We start from the raw sequence: 27,737 nt of genomic DNA on the forward strand, positions 1-27,737 counted from the left end.
TTTTCTTTTCCTTTTTCAAAAGAATTCAATTTTTTTGTAGACAAAGTATCATTTAGATGATCTCTCTTAAGTCAGTTTTTATAATTTGCCCCTTTGAAGGAATAGGTAATTTCATTATGTTGATGAATTTGGGGGGCATAAATTTGTTTATATTATTCATTTTTATCATGCTAATGTTTGTAGGACCTGTAGTTTTGACTCCTCTTTAACTTCTGATTTTGGGTTTTTCCTTGGTAAGTCTAGAGGTTTATCAATTTTATCACTTTTTTTTTTTTTTTTTTTTTTTTTTTTTTTGCGGTACGCGGGCCTCTCACTGTTGTGGTCTCTCCCACTGCAGAGCGCAGGCTCCGGATGTGCAGGCTCAGCGGCCATGGCTTACGGGCCCAGCCGCTCTGCGGCAAGTGGGATCCTCCCGGACCGGGGCAGAAACCCATGTCCCCTGCATAGGCAGGCGGACTCTCAACCACTGCGCCACCAGGGAAACCCTATCACATTTTTTAAAGACAGCTTTTGGTTTAATTGGTTTATGCTACTGATTGTGGATTTTCTATTTCATTATTCTTATTCTTGCCTTCGTTTTCTACTTTATTTATTTTGGGCTTAAGCTGCTCATTCCTTTCTACTTTCTTACTATGGAAGCGTAGATGATTGCTTTTAGACCTTCTTCCTTCTAAGCACTGCTTCACCTATTCTACAACTTCTTTTTCTTTTGCTGTCCTACTTGTGTCTCTTCCTGGGAGGGCACTAAGGAATTTCAAAACCTGAGCAGCTGTAGCCCCCTCCATTGTGTCTCTTCATCAGATGTTAAAAAGGGTTTTGTGACCATAAAGTTTTGGACTATTTAAAACCAATTGAGTGTGGATTTTTAGGTAATTTCTTACTGAATCTACCAATTGTATCCTTCTACATAATAAGACCTAGAGCAGTTGACTGACTGTTCTGGAGGAAGAAGGTTTGTGTTTCAGATTTTGTCTTCTCTCTCCTGCATCAGAAAAGTTGTTGCTAAAAAGGGCCTCTCATATCAGCCTCCTTTTTCTCTTCTAGTTTTCTTCATGTGAAATAGCATAAACTCTAGCTGTACCCAAGTTTTTTGGTGTGCATTAAGGAAACTATCTCTTCATACTCATGAGTTTTGTTAGAGAAGTGGGCTTCTGGATTTGGTTCCAATTCAGCAGGATTAAGAAGTGGACATATATTGAAATGAGGATAAAGGGCATTTTAAATGATATCAGAAATCCTATTTGGTGAAATAAGGGCAAATTAGTTTCTACTCCATTTCCCCCACATCCCATTTTAAAACAGGTGGCCTTTTAAAGACAGATGTTTTTGTGGCAATGGGCATTTGATACATTAGACTTCCTGGACTTGCTCAGCTGGGATACAAACCTCACCAAGTGACCTGGGGGTGTTTCCCCTGAGTCAATTTAGCAATTAAATATGGAGAGGAAATGGATAATCTTATAGTCTACAGATGTCAGAGGCTTCCTTCTCACCCTTTCTCTCTGTATTTTCAGTTTATAAGTCTTTCTGAAAAACGTTTGGGCTTCCATTTCCAGGATATAGAAATTTGCAAGAGATCATTACTCTCTTTGTGACAATGCAAGTAATCTGGATGAACTGCAAAGTCTTAGTTGTTAAAAATCCACCAGAATTTAAAATGAACTAAATTCCAGAGTGGAAAGAGCCCTTGCTGGGAGAGTGAGACATGAGGCTGCTTTCATCAAAGCAGTATGACGGATAGAAGAGCAGACCTACCGTAGACAGGGGATTTTTGAATGTGCATTGAGAAACTAGCTGAACAAGCTAAAATTTCCATGAGCTGGCATGATGTATTAAAATCCCACCCCCAAACTTAGATGCTAAATGGCATCTATCTGCCAGTTCTTATCTGTAGGGCTTCACTAACTGCATGACCGTGGCCTGGTAAAGGTGAGGGACAGGAAATGAGGGTGGACAGAGATTTCTTTTGGAGCCCTCACCTATTGTTTCCTTCTAAGTCTTCACTGAGTACAAAACAACAGCAGGAACAGGAAGGAAGATAGGGGGAAAACCCCTCAAGGCACACATACCCACCAATTCTTTACCAGTGAGCACAGTCGAAGGTAGAAGACATGTGAAAAAGCAGGAAGATGTGACCCATAATCAAGAGGAAAAAATAGCCAATTGCAACAGAACCAGGAATGACCCAGATGTTGGAATCAGCAGACAAAATCTTTAAGTATTATAACTGTGTTGAAGTATTTACTGGAAAAGATGGGCAAAATGAATGAAAAAATGGGAAGTTTCCACAGAGAATCTGAAGCCCTATAAAAGAATGAAATGGAAATTCTAGAACTGAAATGAAAATTTTAATTGAAGGTCTTGCCATCAGACTAGATACAGCAGAAGAAAAGATCAGAAACTTGAAGACAGGTTAATAAAATTTATCCAAACTAATGCATAAGAAGAGAAAAAGTAAATTGAATTAAATTTTAAGTTACAGCAGAGTTTCAGAGAACAATAGGACAACATAAAACACTACAGTATATACATATTTGGAGTCCTTCAAAGAGAGAAGAGAGAAAACGGGGCAGAGTGAATATCTGAAGGGATTGTGCTTGAGAATTTTTAAAAATTAATGAGAAATACTAATATATTAATTTGCAGATTTTAGAAGCCCATGAACACCCAAGTAGAATAAATATAAGGAGGGACTTCCCCGGTGGCTCAGTGGTTAAGAATCTGCCTGCCAATGCAGGGGACACAGGTCCAGGAAGATCCCATGTGCCACGGAGCAACTCAGCCTGTGCACCACAACTACTGAGTCTGTGCTCTAGAACCCACGAGCCACAGCTACTGAGCCCTCACGCCACAACTACTGAGCCCACGTGCCTAGAGCCCATGCTCCACAACAAGAGAAGCCACCGTAAGGAGAAGCCCGTGCATGGCAACGAAGAGTAACCCCCGCTCAGCCGCAACTAGAGAAAGCCCACGCGCAGCAACGAAGACCCAACGCAGCCAAAAATAAAATTAATTAATTAATTAAAAAAAAAAAGTATAAGGAAAACCACACCAAGGCTCATCATAGTCAAACTGCTGAAAACCAAAATTAAAGAGAATATCTTAAGCACAGTCAGAGAAAAAGAACACATACATTTAAGAATCCAAAAATAAGAATGATGGCTGACATCTAATAAAAAAAAAGTAGAATCCAGAAGACATTGGAATGGCTTTTTAAAATGCTGAAAGAAAAAAATCATTCAAAACGCATACTTCAAAAATGAGAAAACAGGGCTTCCCTGGTGGTGCAGTAGTTGAGAGTCCGCCTGCTGATGCAGGGGACACGGGTTCGTGCCCCGGTGCAGGAAGATCCCACATGCCATGGAGGGGCTGGGCCCGTGAGCCATGGCCACTGAGCCTGCGCGTCCAGAGCCTGTGCTCCGCAACCGGAGAGGCCACAGCAGTGAGAGGCCTACGTACCGCAAAAAAAAAAAAAAAAAAAGAAACAAAATGAAAAAACAGTTAAAGACATTTTCCCACATAAAAAAGCTGAGAGAACTTGGCTGTAGTAGACTTTTATTACAAGAAATCATGAAGTTCTCAGGCTAAAGGGAAATGATTTTTACAGGAAGCACAATTTTCCCTCATTATTATGGTATGATTAGCATCTTTGCATATACTTATTTGTCTGGACTGCTGGATATTTTCCTAGGATTTATACTCTAAAGTGGAATTACTAAGGACAAAGAATATGATTAGAAATGTTATGTTACAACAACAGGAACTACTAGTAAGCTGATCTATCTCTTTGCCAATTTTTCCTCAGTACAGTCAGGGCTAATGTCAGTCTGAACTCACTGTGCGTTATAAGTTTAAGGAAGCTTATAATTGCAAATAAAGTGTATCCGTCTTATTTCCTTTACCACTTCAGAAAAGTCTTCAACTTAGCAGGCAGGTACAGACAACACTTTAAGACGATGGTCCTCGACTCCCTTTGCACATCAGCATTGCCTATTTCATAGGAATATGATTAATTCTTAATACATGAATGTTTTAATGTGAATTAATATGAGTTCAGTTTAATATGAATCCTCAGGGACAGTCATGGGCATCTATATATCTATATTTTAAAAAATTCTCAGCTGGGCTTCCCTGGTGGCGCAGTGGTTGGGAATTCACCTGCCGATGCAGGGGACACGGGTTCATGCCCCGGTCCGGGAAGATCCCACATACTGCGGAGAGGCTGGGTCCGTGAGCCATGGCCGCAGAGCCTGCGCGTCCGGAGCTTGTGCTCCACAACGGGAGAGGCCACAACAGTGAGAGGCCCGCATACCGCAAAAAAAAAAAATTCTCAGCTAATTCCAATGTGTAGCCAGGCTTAAAGGACCACTGTTCTAAAATTTTAAAATGTTTGGTCAGTGTCTAGTAGCCAATGAATTTTAGCTGTTGACCTGTTAAGTACCTTTGATCTTTGCTTTCTTAGGACTTGGATTTACTTCTGATCATGGTTATACTTCAAAACTAGGGTTGATGGATAAACTATAAGATGCTCAGTTCAATTTGAATTTCAAATAAACAGCCAATAATTTTTTAGAGAAAGTAAGTCCCATGTATTGCAGGTGACATGCTTATCCTAAAAATTATTGGTTGTTTATCTGAAATTCAAATTTAACTGGATATTTTATATTTTTATTTGCTAGATCTGGCTGCACTTATCATAGTTATACTTCAGGATAAAACCTGATTTTCTGTGGCATTCCCCTGCTCTTACCGAGGACTGGTGTTGGGACTCTCTGTTTTCTGAAGAGGTTTGTGTTTATAATAAGTTTTAGCTTCAGATTCTCTCTGCCCAGGACAGAAAACTACATTCATCAGCCTTCTGAAATCAGTCCACAAAGAAACTTTCAACACACTCCATGAGGTCTTGGTGGCCCCTTGGCTTGTCCTAATGTCTGTTGTGGGAAGCTTTTACTTGGTGGAGGAGAGGGTTCCTAATGGCCATAAGGTATGCAATCCCCTCTTTAGACACAGAGAAAGAATCTTCTAGCACTTCTGCCTGCCAGTGAACAGAACATGTGCTATGGAGTAGGCTTTTGTTCAGACAGCAGTCCCCGGAACCCGTTAGCTATGAGTAGGTAAGGGGAGCTGATGCCCATTACCCCAGGAAAAGGGTACAACAGGGCATGTTGTTTGTTTTGCTTTGTTTTTGAGTGTGTGTGTGCGTGTTTAGAAAATGCTTCTTTTCCCTCTAGTAGTAAATCGCAGAGGGGGTAGACCAAATTGTACAAGCTGCCCCGGGGTAGGCGGGGGGTGGTGGGGCTCCTGTGTGTAGGGTATTTAGACCTTAAGTTCAGTGGCTCCCTGAAACTTGAAGTTAGGGGGAGCTGGTGAGGTCAAATGACACGGCCCTGCCCACGGCATTCTGGTAGGGAAGAACCCCAAGGGATCCAAAAAGAGACCAACCAGAAAGGAAAGGGGAGTCTGGAAGCCCTGTTGGATTCAGAGGCCCCCACCCCCAGAGTGATTTGATGAATGATAGCTAAGTGCGTGGCTGAGAACTACAGAAGTGAAGTCTCAGAGCCAGTAAGAGCATGCCACCAGCGGACCCAACCTTGTAGGATTGACTTTCAATAGCGACACCTTGTGGCGGCCTCTAGCAATGACAGCAGAGAGCTGAGCTTTTTTCCTTGTCCACCTAAGTGCCAGGAAGCAGCACCCAAGGGGTAGGATTCTTAGTGCAGGGGAGGAGGGAGGGCTCCAGAGGGAGAGCCTGGACTTCCGGTAGAGAAGGGTAGGCGGGTGCTTAGGCAGTTATGGCCGGTGGTATACTGGGTCCACATCCTAGTTCTGCCTCTGTGAGGAGTTGGCCAGTTACTGCATCTCTTTCTGCCACAGTTTCTTTATCCGCAGAACGAGGATGATAATAGTACCTGTCTCCTGAGGTTGCTTTGAGGGTTAAATGAGTTAGTGCATTTAACTAATGCTAGAATAGTGCCTGGCACGTCGTGAGTGCTCAGGAAATTGTGCAGGCTGATGATATTGTTGTTAGGAGAGATACAAAGAGATGAGCTGACGCCGTAACAAGCTCAGAGGCAGAAGCCTTGATCCTCGCTTCGCAGATGATGCAGCTGACGCTCAGAGAACGAAAGTGACTTGTTCAAGAGCCTGTCGCATGATTTGATGGAACTCTGGTCCTCTGACCTGACCTGTGTTTCCTGAAAGCTTGAAATTACCTACCCTAAACACCAGGTCTCTGTGATTCTTCAGGCATGATTGGAGTCAGATCCAAAGCTATTTTAATGGCAAATGAACCTGAAGCTGAAGTGAACCACACAGAAGAAAAAAAGCCCCGTTTATATCACCTCTGATTTTTTTTTTCCTTGATCCATTGTTTCTATTCCATCTTCAGTGCTTCTGCCTTAGTGTAACCCTCCTCTCTCACCTGGACGCTGTAGTCATCTCCTAACTGGTTTTCCTCCTCCTGGCCCTTCTCCCCTCCACACATCCAGAAGGGTGGTCTTTCTAAACTGTACGCCCCTCTCGAGGCTTCCAGTGTCTGCTCACCTCCTCTGAGACTGTCCAGACTGTTGAATTGTGTGCAATGACACCCCAGTCTCCTCAGCTTCTTTTCCTGCCGCTGTCGCAAGAGCAGGTTCTCCTTCTTTCTGTAACCAAAGCATTTGGACCCTTCTGCAGTACCACTCACTGTGTTACATTTTCACTGTTGTTTGCACTCAGTGCTTCCAGGAGCCTGCGAATTCATTGATGGCAGAGATCATATCTTATCTGCTGGTGTCCCTCAGTGACGGGCACGGCACCAGGTTAGGAAGTGTTGATGAACGGGACACATCACCCGTGGGCTCATTTAGGATACAGAGGTGGCCACTCCATGAGTTTAGGGTCAAATGCAACTCTTCAGTACATCATGAGTAGTATGAAAAGGTTGGGAAGAAAATAAGTGACCCTTATATACTATATTGATGTGCCGATTCTATATATTTTAAGAAACCTAAAACTTTGCAGTTTGGTCTATATAAGAGCTCTCTAGTCAACAAGCAAAACAAACAAAAAATCTATCATTGCCAGAATTTATTGAGGTACTTGGTGGTGATATCAGCAACAGTTCAAGTTGGAAAGCTTAGGCAGGTCCCGAATGGCAGTGAGAAGCCAGAACCCTGGGGTACTCTGAGGGTTTCTCTGGGCATGCTGGGGTGCCCACAGCAACCCGGCACGTCTGCTAACCAGACTACCTGGCTTCAATCCAAGCTTAGTTGCACCGGCTGTGTGACTTTGGACAACGTCCTCAGCCTCTCTGCGACACTTTACTTAGCTATAAAATGGGGATAATAATAGCACCCCTCATAGTGTTATTGTGAGGTGTTAATATCTACAAAGTTCTCAGAACAATGTCTGGCAAGTAGTAAGCGCTACACACGTTAGCTCTTATCACTGCCAACCCGGGAAGCTCAGTGCTGTTTTTCTGAAAACTGGGTACCGTAAGATCAGACCTGTCCCCTGAGTAGACTAGTTCATGAGTAAATGTGCCCCCTTTTCTGTGTCTGTCCCTTGCCTCACCACCTTTGCTTCTCGTCGTGTAGCTGAGAGTGCTTTGGGTTTTAAGACAGGAGGGGACCCTGGTTGTCGCCTATCAACTGTGTGAACTTGAGCAGTTCTTTCGTCTCTTGGGGCCCAGGGTCCTCTGTTAAATGAGATGGCTGGACTAAGGTGATTGCTAAGGATCTTCCAGCTTGGGATTCTTTGATGCTTCAGCTCTTCCCCCCACTGCTGCCTCAGAGCTGACCATTCATCAACCCCTTAAAGAGAGTGGCAGGGGGGCCCCCCCATCTGCTGTGGCCGAGGGAGCCTCAAGAGCGCCAGGCTCCACATCACACCGTAGAGATGTGATCCCAGATGCTCAGCCTGTGGGTCCTGCCTCCCAATCTGGGTCCTGCTGATGCAGAGGATCCAAGGGTTCCTAATGCGTTAGGTGATGATCACTCCTTGGGTGTCCAGTGTGGGATTAGGGGGATCTCGTCCAGTTGCCAGTTAAGCAACATTTCAGCAAGACTAACGTTGCTTAACTGGTAACTGATGGCAGCCCATACGGGACTGAGACTGGCCTCTTGCTTGACGTGCGCTCCTCAGATGTATAGCACAGGGCTGGGTGCACGGTAAATGTTCACTAAATAGTTTTGAATGATGGTAATAAGCCAGTGGTAGGATGTGGCTGCTGAGAAACCTAATGTCATCTCAGGCCACATTAATAGAAGCATGTTAAGTAAAATGAGGGAGATGATAACCTCACTGTTGCATGCTGTAGAGACCTTATCTGTCGAACTGAGTTTCGTTTTGATTACCCCCTAAGGCTCCATGAGAGCTGGTGCTTGCCTTTTTTGCTACTGTATTGCCAATGAGAGCATTGCACCTGTCAGATACCAGGCTTGCAATAAATCTGTTCCCTGCCGGACAGGGGGAGATCTTGTTCTCCTTCAGGATTGCAAGGAGGGTTGTGGGCCTCATGAAGAGCAGCAGAAGTAACCCACCTACACAGCAAACCCTGAGAATCTTCCCCAAATATCCGAGTAATGCACATCTGTGTTTTCTCCTGCCTAGCTAACATCCATTCCCCCTTTTAGTCACAGTATCCTGACTTTATTTGGGGAATCCCATTGAGGACAACCCTCTGGGGCTAGTTGATTCCGTTGAGTATAGCCTTGGTGGGACCATTTCTCAAGGAGCCCTGGGCTCCCCGTCTCAGAGTGACACACAACTCGGGCTAGGTTTTTCCAGAGTGGTGGCTCTCACAGCATGGATTCCAGACCAGCAGCACCAGCCCTGCTTAGGAGCTTATTAGACATGCAAAATTCTGGAGTCCTACCTCAGAATCAGACACTTTGGGTGTAGAGCCCAGCAATCTGTGTTTTAGCAAGCCCTGCAGGGCGTCCTGATGTTAAAGTGGGTCTTATCGTTATCTGAGGGTTGACTCTTGATTCCACCCAAACGCTGAAATCAGTTGGCACCGTGTTTTCCACTGGTGGGGAGCGGGGTGTAGGGGCTTGGGGGTGTGTGACCCTCAACACACTGCCCAAAGGCAGAAACAGAGACCCAGATGTGGAGGACAAACGTATGGACACCTAGAGGGGAAAGCGGCGGGGGGCGGTGGTGGTGGGATGAACTGGGAGATTGGGATTGACATACATACACTGATGTGGATAAAATGGATGACTAATAAGAACCTGCTGTATAAAAGATAAATTTAAAAAAAGACACTGCCCAGGGGTGTTTGCTCCTAAGATCTCTGGAACCTGTCCTGTCAGGGACTCAAGTCTTCAGATTTTCTTCAGTTCTATGAGCTTCCCCATCACCAAATAAGTTCTTTAATTTCTTTCTTTTTTTAAAAAAAAAATGTGCTTCTAGTTAGCTGGAGTCAATTTCTGTTTCTTAGAATCAAAGAGCCCACTGACACTGGATGGGAAAGATTTGGTCAGATGACTCATGGGTCCCTTCCAGCCTGGCACATGCTGAATGAATGAGTCAATAAATGACGGATTGATGGAACTGAACCAGATCTCCTCAAGTCTGAGCTCCAAGAGAAAGTAAAATTAGGGCGGGGGAAAAAAAAAAAAAGAAGGTGAAGAGTGTGAGTCGGTACAGATTCCAGCCAGAATCAGAAGCGTCTTGCCTAGACCAGGATTTTCAAAAAAGCACTGGGAAACCTGCCCCAGCGAGAGCTTCTTTGTGGACTGGCCGGTGACCTTAGGAAAGTCGTGTAACCTCCCTAGGTCCCGTTTTTCTCTCTCTGAAGGAGAGGATTATACTGTGCTCTTTGCTCATCCCTCTTCTGTAGCTAAATTAAAATGCCTGTGTGACTAAGAGCAGCCTTGGGGAGGCCCACGTGGATGCTGCCTGTTGGGCTGTGAGCGATTTGACGAAGCAGTCTCCATCTTGGTAACCGGGGCCAGATGCTTCAGTGCAGACCCTGCTGACTCATCAACAGCCCCACCTTCCCGAGGGCTGGGCTGGGGTCAGCTCTGAGCTAGTACCATCTGCCTTCCCAGAAGTGCCCTGCTGGGGTGGTGCGGTGGAGTGTAGGCAGGAGGAATAGATATTTAGGGAGAGCACACAGGGGTTCTGAAGGATGGGGAATTTTTGTAGCTGGTGTGAAAATTTATTGGAAGTGAGACTTTTCTAAGGAGAAATTGGATAAATGAGTGTCTACACATGGAATTCAGAAGGGTTGTGAAACTCACATACATTTGGAACAGGAAGTGTTCAAAAGCGCCAGTTCACGATGTATTCATGGCTGTTTGGGGGCCGTCTCGGGCCTGGAGAACCAACCAAAGTCAGGAACCTGACAGCACTGGGGTTTGGAAGGATGGGCTAACAGCTCTCCTATCTTTGTGCCCTTTGGTGCTCCGTCTGCCTCTCTCAGCTTTGCCTCTCTGTCATTCTTCCTGGCCTCCCAGCCTTCTGGTTTCAGCTTCTTGTTTCTGCATGCTGCCTTCTCTGCAAGAACCCATTTTGGTTGCGAATGACTGACACCCAATCATAACAACTTGGGGACACAGAGAGGCTTTATTGGCTCTTGGAATCAAGTCCTAAATTTGAACAACCAAATCTTCCAAAGGGGAGGATGCAGCTAGACTTCAGGAATGGCGGGAACCAGGGCTTGAATCTGTTGGCAGTCTCATCGTTGCTTTTCTCTGTGTGATGGTTTCACTGTCTCTCAACACTGACTAGCTTCTGCCACGTTGTGCGTGGGAGATATGGCTGCCAACAGGGCCCTTGGCTCCTCTTTTGCAGTTCCCACTACTGGAGAGGGGCAGCTTTTACTTTCTGGATCCCAAGTTGAATTAAATAGGAAACTCAATTGACTAAAAATCATAGCTTAAAATCATGACTGTCCTAGCTCTGCCAGTGACCACTGTGTGACCTTGCAAAATTTACTTTGCCTCTCTGAACAGCAGTTTTCTTATCTGAGAAACGGGGATGAACACAGTTCCCAGATCAGAGGCAGTTATCGCCTAGTAGTTGGGAGTAGAGAGGCTCTGGGGCCAGACTGCCCTGCTCCAATCCTAGTTTTCCTACTTAGAAGCAGTGTGACCTTGGGCTGGTCCCTCAACCTCTGGGTGCCCTAGCTTCCTCATCTCTAAATAGAGACAATAATAGCACTTACTCATGGGGATGTTTGAGGATTAAATGAGTTCGTGCACCTAAAGAATGTAGAGTAATGAGTGCATCTCCCAAGCCGTCAGTGCTGCCATCTGTTCCTTGCTGCCTCCCTCCCTAGCTCTTGATGACATTTTAGCAGGGTCTCTCCATGGCTGCTGCTTAAGTGGAATAGACGGTGACTGGTGAGCCATCCTCTCCTCCGCTGGTTGCCACTCTACTCCTTTCTCTGCTACTCAAGAACATGAGTAGGAACCAAGATGTTCTTACAGGAATAAATTTGAATCTCTTCTAATTAACATTTTAAAAGTAATCATTCTTGAGCCTTGGTTCCCTATTATTTTTATTTATTTATTTTTTTTGCGGTACGCGGGCCTCTCACTGTTGTGGCCTCTCCAGTTGCGGAACACAGGCTCCTGACGCGCAGGCTCAGCAGCCATGGCTCACGGGCCCAGCCGCTCCGCGGTATGTGGGATCTTCCCGGACCGGGGCACGAACCCGTGTCCCCTGCATCGGCAGACGGACTCTCAACCACTGCGCCACCCGGGAAGCCCTCCCTATTATTAACGGATTGCTTTTAAGGATGGATTCTGAGCACTGTGTCAAGTGCTCCACATCCATTATTTAATTTAATTGTAACAACAACACAGCAAGGCAGGTGTTCTTAGCTCTCTTTTACAGATTCAGAAAATGCACCTCAGAGAAGAACAGTAACTTGCTAGGCGTCACACGTCTGGCTTAACGGAGAAGCTGAGATTCAAACCTCCTTGTCCAGCTCCAAAGCCCATGCGTATGCTCAGCTCCTGTCTTAGACGCACCTTCTGCTGGAGGCTGAGCCAAGCCCTCCCATCTGCCTGTCTCTCCTCTCTACTCTGAGTCGCAGTCCTTGTTTGCACATAAGCTGATCCTCTGCTGGCTAGGGCTTTGTCTTGTTCACCTTTGCCCTCCTTTGGCCTGACAGCTTTCCCCAACTAGATGATAGACGTTGTGTGCCGTACGTTGTGCCTTCAATCTCCATCCCCCTCACATCCCTCGCAGAGGTCAGGGGGCATGGCAAGGGCTCTGAAAAAGCCCCCCGACTCTGGAGACTTGGGTGGAGGAGGCAGAGGAAAAGGAGCGTGTCAGTCCCGCTCCCCTCCAGGCGATGGCGCCAGTCTGCAGGCCAGGCCTGGTCCCGGAGCCGCTGTCCCTGGCTTGGAGCGGGCAGCACAGCCCCAAGCCTCCTCAGGGTCCCCATCTGGAGAAGCACCAGTTATTGGCATTATCCATGGGATGAGCGGCAAGGAGAGAGACCCAGGGGAGCAGCAAGACAGTAGCATGGAGTGCGACCCTTCGTGAGCCCCGCCCTAAAGTGCAGCGAGGGCTCAGGGCTCCTGCTTTCTTGGGGACAGCCAGGATGGCTGTGCAGCCCCAGCCCTGCAGTACTCGGGGAGCTAGGCCACTCTGGCCTGGGCGTCAGGACTTTTCTAAGCCTGAGATGCTCTGAGCACAGCCTGCACCCTGAACGCAGATAGTAAGAAATAATAACTGAGGCATATCCCAGCCCGGGGCTGGGGATGTGCAGAGGGTGGGATGGGGGGAGGACCCTTGGACCCAGGCCCCCAATCACAAAGGGCCACAGATTAGGCTTGAGACATAACCTCCAAATCAGAGCATGTGTGCGATGAGGGAGCTCCCCTGACAGGGTACATGACAGGCCAAAACAAGTCCAGTTGTTAAATATGAACACTGACGATGGACCATCATTTTTGTAAGGGAGTTATCACAAGTCTTCATGTTTGTGCATGCCAGAGGCCTCAGAATGGAAGAGGCCTGGGCCTCCACCCACCTCTCAGAGCCCAGGGCGCTCAGTGTCCCCTCCCCTGCTTTCGTTCTGCATAGGCAAACCTGAGGCCCTGGGCCCTTGCCCGATTGGTCTTCCCTCACAAGGCAGGAGGGAACTATGTAACTCCAAGGTCCCCTGTATCTCTATTTCCTTAAAAAATAAAATGCAGAACCCTTCTCAGAGATGTGGGGCTTCTGAGAGTCACCTAAGTTAGGACTACTATTCATCCATTCACTCATTCGGGAATGACTGGTCACTGCCATGTGCTAGGCCCCCTGTCAGGGGCTGAACCCGACAGATACTGCTTCAGTGGGATCTGAGGTTTAGTGGGGGAAACAGACAATTGAGAAGGCAATCGCCACATGGTATGAGAAGTGCTCCAATGGGGGAAGTACACGTGGAACATCAAGGAGAGCTTCCTGGAGGAAGAGACACCTAAGGTGAGGGGAAATTAGCCACGCTTGAGAAGTGAGGAGTGGAGTTGGACACAGGACTTCAGAGCCTCCTTGTTTAGCTGGGGCAAGGCCTGCCTCTTTCTCCTCCCTTCTTGGCCACTCTCATTGCAGGGACCCATGACCTGAGATGGCAGGAAGTCTGTTTCCATCTGTCCATGTCACTGCAGTGTCTTGTGCAGAAGGGTCAAGAATCTTATAAAAGCTGTCAGCCCTCTCCACAGGAAACATACATCCCTATGAGTCCACCCCCAACTCGGCGCACACTGCAGGGGTCCACGGTGCACACGCTATGAAGGTAGGAGATAGTAATAGCTACCAGTAATAACAATAGCTACCACTTATCACGCTTGCCATGCCAGCTTGGACTTTCCATACATGAACCATGCACGTGGGTTATATGTGTGAGCCTTTGTGAGCCATCTACATATGGAAGAGCGCGTGGCTACTGAGGGGAGGGGACGAACGCTGTCATGGGCCCCCCAGACCTAGCTGAGCCCCAAAGCAACCTCAGGCCTCCTGTGCAAACCTGGACTGAGTTCATGTCCTCTCTGGTCCTCAGTGTTTGTCAGTGAGGAGGCTGGGCCAGACCACCCCTAAGGGTCTATCCAGCGAAACAGTCTGCAGAGATGCAGAGGTCAGAGAAAAAAAGGAGGAGAGCAAGGTTAGTGATGACGGGGGAAGATGGGGACCTGGTCCAAAATCTGACTCCCTAAGGGACCCAAATCCCACTAATCCTCTTCAGCAATGATTCTCAGCCCCAGGGAGAGTGTGGTCCTTAGTGACAGTGACTCAAAATCACTGAGGGCCTTTTGCAAACGAGCACACTCTCCACCACTCCATGGTAGGGATGCTCCTTCTTGGGGGGTCAGCCGCAGGTATCACAAACAATAAAGGTGGACTCCAGCCCCAGGCTCTGTGAAATCCTGGAAGGACCCTTAAATCTAATCGAAAACCTTGCTGAACACCTTGCCTGCCCAAACCTAGGTCTGGTGACCATTGTTCACTGTTTGCAATGTTATTAATATTCACAAAATGCCCCACAATCCTCCCCACCCCCAATTTCATCTTCCTTCCCTTTGCAATATTTCCCATCTCCTGCCCTTCTCCCCGACCCAAGGCAAGTAAAAATAAGAGCCTTCATTTAACAAGCACCCACTGTGCGCCAGGCACTGTGTTAAGTGCGCATCGTCTCATTGAAGGGCTCTGTGAGGCTGTGTCATCATCATCACGGTAGTCTGAGACACAGGAAGTTTAAGTAGCTGGTCTGAGGTCACACTTAAGGAGTGGCAGAGCCCAGATGCAAAGCCAGGGCTGGAAGACTCTACTGGAGAGATTTCTGTTTGGTTTTTACTGTCCTTTGTGTTGATCTGACATGGCTAGTGTTCTGCTTCTGACTTAAGGTTGGTGGTGATGTCTTCCCCAGGAGACTGGACAGTCCACATTTTGTTCCTCTTGTGCTTGCCCTTCTGCCTAATAAAGCTGGGGGAGCCCAAACGTCCCCAAGAGAACCACAGGCAAGTCAACTGCTTGTAGCCTCCACCTTTGGCTCAGGGCCAGCCCCTCCCAGGCACAGCAGGACTCAGACCTTGGGATGAAGGAGACTGAGAACAGTGGGTGGAAATGGAAGCGTTTCTTCCTGTTGGCATCGTTCCCTGGGTGTGGGGAGGACTGAGGAGGAAAGGTAGGAGGGGAAGGAGTGTGTCCTCCGAGCATCAGACTAGCTCAGCGAGCTTGTCTGTGTCTTCTCTAGGCCCATAATGATGGCCCTGTACCTGTCAGACAAGAGAGAGGCCCAGCGACACCCAGGGAGCAGGTGTTCCTGGGGCCATGGAGTCCTTACCTTCCTTTTGGGGATCCTTCCTATCTTGATCAAGGCTCATCTTTTAGGAAGGGAGTGATAGCCCATTCACGACACAGAAGAAGTGGCAGTCAATGCCCAACAGCTCGCTGCTCCCCAGGGGTGCTGAGGGGCAAGGGGGAGTTGCATTTCAACTCTAAAGGGAATGGCCTCCAGGGGTGGAATATCAAGTGTCAGTGAGTGGCTTGGGGGAGGGTTATCCTGCGGCTGAACGCTCTTGCTGCTGATGTTCTCAAAATATGTTTATTTAGGGCTTCCCTGGTGGCACAGTGGTTGAGAGTCCGCCTGCCGATGCAGGGGACACGGGTTCGTGCCCCGGTCCGGGAAGGTCCCACGTGCTGCAGAGCGGCTGGGCCCGTGAGCCATGGCCGCTGAGCCTACGTGTCCGGAGCCTGTGCTCCGCAACGGGAGAGGCCACAACAGTGAGAGGCCCATGTACCGCAAAAAAAAAAAAAAAATATATATATATATATATATATATATATATGTATATGTATGTGTGTGTGTGTGTGATTATTTAGCTTTTAGGTTTAATTTACAAATGCCTACCTTCAGGCCCATACTCAATGGATTCTCACCAGACTCTCCCAATCTCCTTGATCACTGACTTCTGGTATCCCTGTGCTCTGGAAACCCCTCCCTGGCTCCTCCACGGGTGTCTCCATTAGCAAGTAAGATCCCCATCCAAATCTCCATTGTTGGGGGCTTGGTTCTGGGGGCCACCCAGTCCGAGATCCCAGGCCCAACAGGGACAGAGGGGTGTGACTTGGGGAGACCACGACCACTGCCCTTTTCTGATGTCAGCCCCAAAGCCTTGGTTTCATCCCTAGTAGGTTGTCTGTAGTATGAACCACACCTCCAGGTCATCAGAACACCTTCTGCTTGGCAATCCACACAGGCAGTGTGCTCCAGTGGAAAGAGCACTGAGCTCAGAGTAAGGAAACCTGGGTTTGAGTCTCATCCCTGTCCACCATCTTTCTATCATGTGACCTTGAACAAGTTCTTTTACATTTTGGGCTCTCAGTTTCTGCTCTTGACCCACTTTGAGAGAATCAAATGAGATAATAAAAGTAAAAGTACTTTCAAACTGAATAGGGCTTATGTGGGCTAGGATGCTTTCACTGACCAAGTAAAAGGAAGCAAAATTCAAACTGGCTTACATAATAAAGGAGATATATTGGCTCCTATAATTGGGAAGCCCAAAGACTGGGCGGGTGTTGGCACCATGGCTTCTCTGTGCTTCTCTCAGCTCTGTCCTCCCCCTGGTGCTGGCTTCATCCTGAGGCTCAGACTGAGGTGGCTGCAGGAAGCCTTGTTCTCACTACAGCCACAGATAAAGAGATCCTTGAGGAGGGAAAAGTTTCCCCAAGTCATCCACCACCTGCCCTTGTAGATCCCAGGTCTGAATGGGGTCATGTGCCTGTAATGGTCTCTAGGGAGGCCCCCCAGCAAGTAGCACTCCTTATCTCCATCTGAGTCATTCAAATTTTGATACATAAAACAAAAGAGTGGGACTTCCCTGGTGGTGCAGTGGTTAAGAATCCGCCTGCCAATGCAGGGGACACGGGTTCGAGCCCTGGTCCAGGAAGATCCCACATGCTGCGGAGCAGCTAAGCCCATGCGCCACAACTACTGAGCCTGCGCTCTAGAGCCCATGAGCCACAACTATTGAGCATATGTGCCACAACTACTGAAGCCCACACGCCTAGAGCCTACTCCGTAATGAGAAGCCAATGCAATGAGAAACCCGAGCACTGCAATGAAGAGTAGCCCCTGCTCGACATAACTAGAGAAAGCCTGCGCGCAGCAATGAAGTCCCAACACAGCCATAAATAAATAAACAAATAAATAAATAAAATAAATCATCCTTCTTAAAAAAAAAAGAACAAACAAACAAAAAAACCAAAAGAGTAAAATGCTACCGTTAGTCCTGTATTCTTGGAGGCTATAACCTAGTGTAAGAGCATAGCGGACCTGCTTCCAGAAAGCTGCTGTGCCCTTCGCTGGGATTCCCAGGTCATGGCTGAAGCTCCAGTAGCCATATTGTGGCCTTGAGGGTAGAAGCCACCTTCCAAGGATGGCAGAACAGAAGGACTGAAGGAGCCTGAGCCTCTGATCATTTCAAGGAACTGCCACACCAGCTTGAGCTGTCTGTCTCTGACTTCTTTTATGTAGAAGAATAAAACATTAGTCTATTTAAGCCACTGGGCTTAAAAAACTACGTACCCCTGTGCACATTTTTAAGTTGACATCCAGAATTTTTGATACATTTAAATAGTTGCAAAGGATGTAATTCTGACTTATTGAAACTGTTAACATTCTAAAACTGTCACATCACTTTAAAATGTATTTAAAGACATTAAATTTCATAGTAATCTGATATCATCATCTATTTAAAAATACATGAACAAACTCTATGTGTCTTACAGAATTTCCTTCTAACATATTTTTTATGCTTGAAAGTCTTATAGATTACATCTTGTGTCTCTGCAATAAAAGTAAACACACACACGAATTAAAATTTTTTAATTTCTTGTGATCATATATCTCCAAAGATTGAATATGTGTCCTGGATTGAGCCATATTATAAATTTTTAAATTAATTAATTAATTTATGGCTGCATCGGGTCTTCGTTGCTGTGCACGGGCTTTCTCTAGCTGCGGTGAGCGGGGGGCTACTCGTCGTTGCGGTGCACGGGCTTCTCATTGCGGTGGCTTCTTCTGTTGCAGAGCACAGACTCTAGGTGCGTGGGCTTCAGTAGTTGTTATTACAATATTAATGAATATACAATTGAGCAAAACAGTATTAGTGGGACTTCCCTGGTGGCGCAGTGGTTAAGAATCCGCTTGCCAACGCAAGGGACATGGGTTTGATCCCTGGTCTGGGAAGCTCCCACATGCTGTGGAGCAACTAAGCCCGCGCACCACACTACTGAGCTTGCGTGCCTCAACTAGAGAGCCTGTGTGTCACAAACTGCAGAGCCCATGCGCCCTGAAGCCTGCATGCCACAACCAGAGAGAGAAAACCCGCACACCACAACTAGAGAGAAGCCCACGTGTTGCAAGAAAGATCCCGCATGCCTCAACAAAGATCTCACGTGCCGCAAGTAAGACCTGATGCAGCCAAAAATAAATAAATAAATAATAAGTAAATCTTAATAAAAAGAGGTAAGCACTAGGAAGCTTTGCTCACATAAGCAAGTAAATAGGAATGGACATATTTTATTATAAAGTTGTCATATATATAATTCTTTGAACTTTTTATGAGTTACATGCTTAAAAATCACTTGATATATCATCAAAAACCATTTTTAACATTACGTCAGCTAATGGTTTGACTAAGTCCTCAAGTTTTGTTGAAAGCGAAGAATTAGGAATCATTGATTTGCAAAGGATTTGCAACCCAATCATTAGAGTAATTCATGTTCTCAATTCCTGGGAATTATATCAAAAAGGCTATGTACCAAGACCTATCAAATGACTATAAATTACTGTCTCATTCCTTTACAGAGGGACATTTGTTTAAACTGATATTCACAAAAAGAGCTGGGAAATATCCAAACATAAATTTCAGTTTACCTTTATCATCATAATATTTTTGATGAAATGCTTTTGTCTCCGTGAAAGCTTTAAACATATTTTCATCTAAACCTTGGAAAAAGTTCATCAGATATCCTAGGTGGCAAAGCTAGTTCTCATTGCCAAACCAATTAACCAAGTCAAGTTTACTTATTTTGAAATATGACACACATTCAGAGAAGTTCACTACATAAAACTTTATGGGTCAATAAACAACAAACAAGCAAACACACGTAATTATTGCTCGTTGCCAGCATCCTGGAAGCCCAGCTCATGCTTCTTCCGACTCACACTGCCCTCCTTTTGTCCTAGAGGATTCCACTATCCTGACTTTATGGTAATCATGCTTTTCTTTTTTATAATTTTTCCATGTACATACTCACCCTTGAACAATACAATATTGCTTAATTCTGATTTTTTATAAATAGAACCTTACTGTATGTTTTTTAAAAATGTGTGTCTTAACATTATGTTTGAGAAATTCATGCGTATATTTATATGCAGTGGTGGTCTGCTACATTTTCATTTTGGTATAGTTGTCCATCGTACGAAGTTATCACAATATATTTATCCATTCTGCTGTTAATGAACATTTGAGTAATTTCCATTTGGGGATTACGAGAATCGTGTTTCTATGAATAGGCATTTTGTTCCACCTGGGAATAGAATTGCTGAGTTCTAGCGTGTATGCCTATCTTCAATCACAGTATGTAGTGCCAACCTGTTTTCCAAAGTGGTCGCACCAGAGTTATCCCCCTACCCTCATTATGAGAGTTCCTGTTGCTTCACATCCTCACCCACACGTGGATTCCTTGGTTCAAGCCGTACACATTCGTACATTTTTGTATCTCTTGTATGTTTGTCATTCTTTGTACTTTTGTACTTCTTGTACATTCTGATGGGTATATAGTGATGTCACACAGTGATTTTAATTTGCATCTCTCTGATATTGAATGGGGCTGAGCTCCTCCTGTGAATTTCTTGTTCAAGACTCTTGCCATTTTTCTACTGGAATGTTTGTTTCTTGCCGTTTTGTACGAGTACTTTTTGTATTTTGGATATGATCCCATCATCAGTTGTATGTGTTGCAAAGGTCTTCTCCCTCTCGGTGGTGGTTTGCCTTTCCAACTTTTTTTTTTTTTTTTTTTTTTTTTTTGCGGTACGCGGCCCTCTCACTGTTGCAGCCTCTCCCGTTGCGGAGCACAGGCTCCGGACGCGCAGGCTCAGCGGCCATGGCTCATGCGCCCAGCCGCTCCGCGGCACGAACCTGTGTCCCCTGCATCAGCAGGCGGACTCTCAATCATTGCGCCACTAGGGAAGCCCCTTTCCAACTTTTAAATGGTTGTTTTTGGTGAAAATGTTCTTAATTTAACGGGGTCTGAATAGCGATCTTTCCCTTATTTGTTACTGCTTTTCGTGTCCCGATAAGGAAATTTTCTCCTACACTGGATCCATGAAGAAAGTCTCCCATATTATCTTCTAGAAGCTTTATTGTTTTCTTTTACATTCAGGTATAGAATACACCTGGAGTTGATTTTTGTATGAAGTGTGAAGTAAGTGTTGTTTAACACCCCCCTCCTGTACAGATATCCAATATTCCAGTTTTATTTATCAAAATATTGTCCCTTTCCCACTCTTTTATAGAGCCGCATTTGTTAAATTGTGTGTGTGTGTCTCTGTGTGTATGTGTGTGTGTGTGTGCACATTGCAAGGTATATGGATTCTCTGTTCTATTCTTTGGATCTATTTGTTCAAACCTGTGTCAAAACACTGTTTTAATTACTGTGCTTTTATAACAAATCTTGATGTTAAATAGAGTGTGTTCCCCCAGCTTCTTGAACATCTTGGCTATTGTGTTAATTTAGGTTCTCCAAGAAGGTATTAAAAATTAATAAATAACTTTTATTAAGGGAAATGTTTATATGAGAGAAAATAGGGAGGGAGCTTGCTAAGGTTGGGAGAACTGTCAGACTGTGACACAAGTCTGATTCCAAGTAAAGCGAAGAGAAGATTGGGAGGAATCTTTCTAGGCTACTGTGCAGTCAGAGAAAGTCTTGACCAGGTTATTGGGGATTCCTAGAGCCAAAGGTGTGCCTCAGAAGGGTCCTGTGTCTCCCAAGAACAGGTCTGCTTTGGTATCCCTGAATGCATTCACTGATTGGCTGGGACAAGCCCACTAGAGGTGTGGCCTCAGCACAAACTTGGTGATGAATCTCCAAACAGTAGCTGGGGCCTTTGGTCAATTACTCTCCCTATAGTTGGAGGTCTCTAAGATACAGTCATGACTAATACAGTCTACCCTTGTGGTGGGCAGATCTACTTCTCCAGACAGGTTTAGAAAACAGCTCCTATAAGTTTCCCTATTAAGATTTGATCAAGATTACATTAAATCTGTGGATCAGTTTGGGAAGAATTATCTTTCAAATATAGATCTCCCAATTCATGAACCTGGTATACAGCTTTGTTGATTTGCATCTTCTTGTATTTATCTTTGTAGTGTTTCATCATGTTCTGCAAGGTCTTTTAGTTTGTTAGATTAATTCCTAGATATTTGATTTTTTCCCCTATTTGTTGCTCGTATATACAAATGCAATTGATTCTTGTATATTGATCTTTTATTGAGCAACTTTGCTAACAACTCATTATTAATTCTGACCATTTATTTGCACATTATTTTGGATTTTCTCTATACAATCAAATAATCTGTTCCTAGTTTTTTTAATTTCTTCTCTTTTAATCATTATGCCTCTTATTTCTTCTTCTTGCCTTGTTGCACTGGCTACTTCCTGTACAGTGTTGAATAGAAATGGACATATTTGTCCTGTTCCGAATCTCAAAAGGCCAACTTTCCACATTTTACTAGTAAATTACATTATGTTGTATACTTTTTGTTTACTTCCCCAGATTCATTCTCCACACTTTTCCCTCTGAATTGTGCCCTGGGAGGCAACTTACAGAGAATCAATGGTCTCCACTGCCCTTTCGCTTTAGATTGGTTGTGGCCAATCTAAAGACACTGATGTGAGATAGGGTAGGGAGGGAGGAGAACTGAATTGTGGTATTTATACCCCATACTACCTCACTTCCATGTCATGTAGATTAGGTGTGTCCTACCAAAGGCCACAGCTTAATATCATGTAGCCTTCTCCCTACAGCCACTTTTTCCATTTTATTTATTTATTTATTTATTTTTGCGGTACGTGGGTCTCTCACTGTTGTGGCCTCTCCCGTTGCAGAGCACAGGCTCCAGACGCGCAGGCTCAGCGGCCATGGCTCACGGGCCCAGCCGCTCCGCGGCATGTGGGATCTTCCCAGACCGGGGCACGAACCCATGTCCCCTGAATCGGCAGGCGGACTCTCAACCACTGCGCCACCAGGGAAGCCCCCACTTTTTCCATTTTATAGTAATTGCTCTGTTCTCTTCCCTCTTCAGGTCCTTTCACCCATTTACTAGCCTGGGATGATACATTATCCATTGTTAGTTTGTTTAAATTCTATGCCACCTATGTAAACAGTTACTGTATAAAACACTCTTCAGGACTTCCCTGGCAGTCCAGTGGTTAAGATTCTGTGTTTCCGCTGCAGGGTACACGGGTTCAGTCCCTGGTCAGGGAACTGAGATCCTGCATGCCTCGAGGTGTGGCCAAAAAAAAAACAAAAAAAAAAACACCAACTCTTCAAGTCACCCCATCCGAGGGTGCTGTTTGCTTTCTGCTGGGTGTCCAGAGCAATTGAAGTTTACTGTACATTGTTATGTAGGTTGCCTTTATCAGATAAGGGAGTTTCCTTCTATTTCTTTTTGGCTGAGGTTTTTTTTTTATAATGTGTGAATCGATGTTGGATCTTCTCAAATGCTTCTTATGAATCTATTGAGATAACATGATTTTTATCCTTTTTATTCTTAATGTAGTATATGGCACAATATTAAATCATCTTCGTATTCTTGGAATAAACTCAATGTGGTCATGGTATATTATCCTTTTTATATACTGTTGAAATTAACTTGCTAATATTTTATTAATGAATTTTGCATTAATATAATATTAAATCTCAAGAACAGGATTTGGCCTGTAGTTTTCCTTTCTCATACTGTTTATTGGTCAGTTTTGGTATGAATATTTTATAGGCCTCATAATATGAGTTAGATTATGTTTCTTTTTTTCTAATATCCGGAAAAATGTGTAAAGATCAGTGTTATTTCTTTCTTTTTTAAAATTTTTATTTTGTTGTTGTTGTTTATTTATTTATTTATTGGCCATGCCATGCAGCTTGTGGGATCTTAGTTCCCTGATCAGGGATGGAACCTGGGCCCTCGGCAGTGAAAGCGCGGAGTCATAACCACTGGACCACCAGGGAATTCCCCAGCGTTATTTCTTTTTAAATCGTTAGTTAAACTCTACATGGAAGGCAAATGAACCAGAAAACTAAGCAGTTCAAATGTATTTGCACTTAATAACATAGCCTCAGATAAATAAGTTAAAAATTGACAAAAAGGGAAAAAATGACAGAGACATTACTGTATTTCTCTAATAGATATGGACTTTTAAAGAAAAGCATAGCTGTGAAATCATCATACCCAGCTATACTAACACTAGTTCCTTATTGTCATCTACTACCTTGTCCAATTTAAGCTAATCGTGGTTTGTCTTGGTTTTATCGTCATCTGCCTGAACTTTTCACTTGGTTGGTGAACTAAGTAAGAAGGGGCTACAGTGGGTGCAAACGACCCCTAAGGCTCCATCGTAATACCAGTTGCCTAAATTGGCTAAGGTTCCCCTTCACACGCTGGTCTCAGCCCCTTTTCTTGCCTCTCGACCCTTCACGTGAGTGACACTCCCCCGCAAATGACAACTCTCCTGAGACATGGAAATTCTCACCGGGGGAAGACAGGCGCAGCCCAGCAGGCGTGGGGGAGGAGGAGGACCTGGGAGGATCAGTGGATCTCTCTGCTGGAGACGGGGGCCTCCCTCCACCCCCTCCCCACCCCTAGGAAATCACTGCTCGACCCAGCCTTTCCCAGAGCGTGGACTGAGTGACGCAGATAGTACACAAGATGGTTCTAGATGGGACACAGGCATGGCTCTGATAATAGCGTCTCACAGCGCGAGATAGTTATTCCCCTTTCCACTCTCCTGAGTACTTCTGAACACAATAAGAAGAAAGTCTCGGGCTTCCCTGGTGGCGCAGTGGTTGAGAGTCCGCCTGCCGACGCAGGGGACACGGGTTCGTGCCCCGGCCCGGGAGGATCCCACATGCCGCAGAGCGGCTGGGCCAGTGAGCCATGGCCACTGAGCCTGCGCGTCCGGAGCCTGTGCTCCGCAACGGGAGAGGCCACAACAGTGAGAGGCCCGCGTACCGCAAAAAAAAAAAAAAAAAAAAAAAAGAAAGTCTCATTTGGTGTTTATAAGTTTTCAAAACTGCTCTAACCTTTGTTCATCTCTGTCTCTGACAAAGAGAAAACTGGGCTTCAGGCAGGCAGTGTCTGGTTAATAATATTTAATAAATTGTTTGATTTTCTTTGTGCTTGTTTTTCCAGCTATCTCCTAAGTAGCAGCTAACACCAGCTTACAAGCATTGTCGTGAATTTATCCTCACCAACAACTCTATGAGAGAGGTTCTAGGCCCCCATTTTTCCGTTACAGAAACTGCAGTTCGGAGAATTTTAGTAAATACCCAGAGAGTCACAGGGAGGAAAGGGCCGTGCTTGAATTCAATCCAGAACCCATGTTCTTAGCAGCTACTCCATACCATCTCCTTTGGGACAGTGATGTGGTTCCCTTTAAAAATTTCTCAAGTTAAAGTGAACCAATTTAAATATTAATTCTTAAGGAAAGAGTTAAAAAGTAGAGGTACTAGTTGAATAGGGCAAAAATTGAGACAGAAGTCCTGGGAAGATCCAAGTTTGGGAAACACCAGCTTAGCCCAGGCTCCACCATCCTGTCCCAAGGGCTACAAGTCTCTGGCTCTGGTCTGGGTCACAGCCAGGACTCAGTGCAGAGCTGGCTGGGCTGCAGGGAGAAAGCAGGGGCCCATTCTGGTCCCCATTTAAAAGCTGTTGCAGGGTAGCCCATCCTGGATATGGGCTGGCATATCCTTTTATCTCTTTTGTATTTTTCACCATGAAATTGAATAAGATGATGGGATATGATGTGACCCTATGTGAGAATGTAATACAATAACATGAACCAGGGCTTTTCCTAGCAAACCTAGCCTAATGGTGATTGTGAGGATGAATGACTTAATACACGTCAAGCATTTAGAACAGGGCCTGGCACTACACGTGCACTTAGAAGGATGTTTGGCATGAGGATGGTGAAAGGAGGAGGAGAATGGGCTGAGGGCTGGGGACTAGGGGCTCTCTGGTCCCAGAGGAAGCAAATCCTTAATGAGCTCCTACGGGTGGCAGCTCCACAATTGATCTGTCTGGTGTGTTTCAGGACTTGCTTGGTTTCAGGTGGTTGCAGAGACCTGCAAGGGCCAGCTGGGGAAACGCTGAAACAGTCTGCCCTGGCGCCTGAAGAAGCAGCGTCTGATGGGGCTGCCACGCACCACCAGAGGCAGGATCCCACCTCCAGAGGAGTGGAACATTGATGGGTTCCTGTATCAACATTCATCAGATACCTATCCTGTGTTGAGAGCTACACTAAGCTGGCTGCCGAATCAAGGAGTATGTGTCGTTTCTGGAGATGGGTACCGTCAGGCAGAAGTGGTCTCTTAAAGCTGGAAGAGGGACTTCCCTGGTGGCACAGTGGTTAAAAATCTGCCTGGCAATGCAGGGTTCAACCCCTGGTCTGGGAAGATCCCACATGCCGCAGAGCAACTAAGCCCGTGCGCCACAACTACTAAGCCTGGGCTCTAGAGCTGCGCGCCACAACTATTGAGCCCATGAGCCACAACTACTGAGCCCGTGAGCTACAACTACTGAGCCCACGTGCCACAACTACTGAAGCCCGTGCACCTAGAGCCTGTGCCCCGCAACAAGAGAAGCCACTGCAATGAAAAGCCCACGCACCGCAACGAAGAGTAGCCCCCGCTCGCCACAACTAGAGAAAGCCCGCGCAGCAACGAAGACCCAACGCAACCAAAAATAAAAAGGAAATTAAAACAAAAAAAAAAGGCAGGAAGAGATGGATTCTTCTATACCTCTGAATGAGTCAGCCTAAGACCAAGAGGACGGAATTAGGCAGGAGCCCAGACTGCACAGTAAGACCAGATGCTGGGAGGTGGGATGTGTTTCCATTCACCTGGTGGGCCCTTATCTTCTGCAGAGCTCTGCAGGGTGCCCACAGACCTGCCAGTGGTTCAAGAGCAAGGCCTTGCATAGAATGAACATGGGCATGGCACTTACTAGTTATCTGACTCTGCACAAATCATTTATCCCTCTGGGCCTCAGCTTCCCCATCTGTAAAATGCAGTTTGTTATAGTACCTCCCTTCCAGGGTGGCCGTGTGGACCAGATTAGATAAGGCAGGAAGTGCCTGGCACTGAGCAGGTGATCAATCAGTGACAGAGTTATCTGTTATCAGATCACTGTGATCAGCAGTGTCATCGCTGCTGTACTGAGGGCAGGGCAGGGCTCTAGAGCTTATTGGACAGGTTACCCCAGGACACAGGCTGCTAAAGGACAGAGCCCTATTTTCAAGCCCCAGTGCCCCCTACACTAGGTACTACGTTCCAGGTATGAGGTGATGTCCAGCCTAGGGGTCCTCTGAACTGACCACGAAATGAGGCAAAGAAGTTCAGGACCCAGAGGGTAGCCTGGGACCCCTGTATGCTCAGATAGACAAGGATTTGGTTTGTTTGTTTTATGTCACGCCTATGGACAGAAATGTGGCCAAAGCATTCATTTGGCCGTGGGCAGGGGATTAGTAAACTAATGAAGAGGGACTTTGCACCTTCGTGGCTAAAGCTAATCATACAGGTTTTAAATGAGGTGTTCCTTGAATTTCCATATGTGTGTTAGATGCACAGAGGCTCAGGAAAAAGTCTTTTATAGGGTGAGACCTACACTGACAGTTCAGCATGAGGCTCTGGAATCGCACTGCCTGGGTTCAAATCCTGGCTCCACCACCTACGAGCCAAGCTGGGTGGCTTTCTGGCAGGCATCAGCCTCCTCATGTGTAAGACGGTGATGATAGCGGCGTCTGTTTCACAAGGCTCTTCAATTCAGACGAGGCTTAATTGAGGCCGTGCTGTATAATGCACTTAGCGCAGGGTCTGGCAAACAGGAGCTGCTCCATAACGATAGCTATTACCATATTTAAGACACAGAATCTCACTTAAACTTATAAGGTATTATCTTTGCAGGCCAAATATCAACAACTTGTTCTCTCCGGTTGTGGACATGACTCTTCTCAGTCTGGAGCCCTGGTGTCTAAGCTCCTAGCTGCCCATTACCTTCTGGAACCCAGCCCCTGCCTCTGTGTGTCTGTATATCCCCCAGTCTCCACCCGCTCCCATCCTGCCCCAGGCCCAGTGCTTAGCACAGTGGGGGTCTCCATAATGCCTGCTCTCTAGAGCTGAGTATGCCATCCATCAACTGGGGGAGGTGTTCCAGAGGACCAGCACAGTGACATTGCCTGAATCTGGGGCCAAGGAAAATGAAGCCAAGGAGGACCCTGTCAGATAGACACCTGGCTGTGACTTCAGCAGTGCCCTTTGCTGATTAAAAGTGGTGCTTTCAGGGAACTTTCCAGGCATGTCCCATAATTGATGGCATGCTAATAGCACACAGCAAGACTTAATACAGCTGACATGGGTAGGTCATTTAGTCCCTTCTGACTCAGTTCTCATCTCAAAAAAATAGGAATAAAAAATACCCGCCCCTTTAAGGTTTTGTAAAGACTGTCTCTCTGTCTCTCTCTCTCTGTGT

The 27,737-nt window shown here is 45.8% G+C and overlaps 1 pseudogene; it reads right to left on the reverse strand.

The window, feature by feature from the left end:
• The window catches only part of LOC136136043 (E3 ubiquitin-protein ligase RBBP6-like), a 30,595-nt pseudogene extending 24,111 nt beyond the window's left edge, over positions 1-6,484 (reverse strand).
• Between the last annotated feature and the right edge of the window lie 21,253 nt (positions 6,485-27,737).

Source organism: Phocoena phocoena, chromosome 16, assembly GCF_963924675.1.
Source record: "Phocoena phocoena chromosome 16, mPhoPho1.1, whole genome shotgun sequence".
Classification (NCBI taxonomy): domain Eukaryota; kingdom Metazoa; phylum Chordata; class Mammalia; order Artiodactyla; family Phocoenidae; genus Phocoena; species Phocoena phocoena.